This window comes from Myotis davidii, unplaced genomic scaffold, assembly GCF_000327345.1.
Source record: "Myotis davidii unplaced genomic scaffold, ASM32734v1 scaffold281, whole genome shotgun sequence".
Classification (NCBI taxonomy): domain Eukaryota; kingdom Metazoa; phylum Chordata; class Mammalia; order Chiroptera; family Vespertilionidae; genus Myotis; species Myotis davidii.
In genome coordinates, this window is record NW_006293784.1 from 2,865,079 (window position 1) to 2,866,423 (window position 1,345).

The window sequence follows — 1,345 nt, forward strand, 5'->3', positions numbered from 1 at the left end:
AGCAGCAGGCGGGGAACGTTGGAGTCCTCCGTCACTGAAGCAAGCAAGCCTCATGTTAGTTTCAAGCTGCCTGACTGCCGGCTGCCATCTTGGCTAGCAGCTAATTTGCATATCGCCCTGATTAGCCAATGGGAAGGGTAGCGGTCATATGCTAATTACCATGTTTCTCTTTTATTAGATAGGATGGTCATTAGGTATAAATTGTAAAGGAGATGAAAGGGACTACGGACAGCACTGTGGACAAGCCTGAAAGTTTACCTAATCTAATGCTTAGCAATAAAAAAAACCTAAAACTCCTGGTGTGAAAGGAGCCCACACAAGGCAGGGAGACAGTTGGTCAGGATTTAGATTGGCTTTTACTAGAGTAATAGTCTAGGAATGTAGAGACTTGGGGTCCAAGTCATCAAATGAGTCACAACTGAACACAAAGCAATCTGAAAAAAAGATAGAATGAGATTTGATGGACATGAAGGGAAGAAGGGTAGTAGGGAGTAGGAATGGAAAAAATTACCTAGGTAAATCAGGATACAGTTATGAGACTAGGGGATTAATGAAGTTGGTGATGCTAAGCTCTGAGAAGAAGGTAGGAGAGAAAGGGAAAGAAGAAAAACGAAAGAAACAGTTTACCAGCAACCTCTCCCTATTCCTTTTCCTACTAGGGTCAAACAAATATACTGGTAGAGAAGTCTGGTTGACTGGTAGTATAAAATAATCTCCTGCCTACTCCTCTGCCCCTGTTGTAATTCCACTAGTGGAAGGTAAATAATGAAAACTAATCACCATTCATTTCTTACATTGGTCTTCATCAGAGTACTGTTCTGACACAAAGTTGATACACATTACTTTGATAAATGTAGGGTGAGTGTTTTGACTGAACAAAAATTAACATGATGACACCTTGGAGAGAACCAAGATGGCGGCATAGGTTAATGCCTGAGTTTGCCACCTCGAACAACCATATCAAAAGTGAAACTAAAAGACGGAAGGGACATCACCCAGACCCACAGGAACGCTGGCTGAGTGGAAGTCCTACAACTAGGAGGAAAGAGTAATGTATACGGACACTCAGAGGAGGCACAGTGCTGAAGTCAAATTCTGAGGTGCGGAGTGCGCGGAGCGGGCGGCGGCGGAGGGCGTGGTTGGCGTTTTCAATCGGGAGGGAGTCGCGGACTCTGAGCTCCAGATCCGGGCGAGTCGCTAGGGACCGAGACTCAAACGGGAGAAGAGGGACTGTCTGGCCTCAGTCAGAGCGAGTGCAGCTTTCTCTCCGAGGTTTGCAGCGGTTGCTGGGACTCAGAGAGGCAGAGCCCCTGGGGACAGGACTGAGAGCCGCCATAACTGCTCA

General features: G+C 46.3%; 1 protein-coding gene across 5 annotated transcripts in view; it reads right to left on the reverse strand.

Annotated features, from left to right (window-relative positions):
* PPM1A (protein phosphatase, Mg2+/Mn2+ dependent 1A) overlaps window positions 1-1,345 on the reverse strand; it is a 29,714-nt gene that overhangs the window by 16,915 nt on the left and 11,454 nt on the right. For 3 of the 5 annotated variants that reach the window (XR_001514541.1, XM_015566476.1, XM_015566475.1), the window contains exon 1: window positions 512-569. The exons of 1 other annotated variant lie outside the window; for it this stretch is intronic. The gene's annotated coding sequence lies outside the window, so the exon portion shown is untranslated. Of the gene's footprint in view, window positions 1-511; window positions 570-1,345 lie in introns of those variants that run through there. One more of the 5 variants, XR_001514539.1, reaches the window with a different exon arrangement.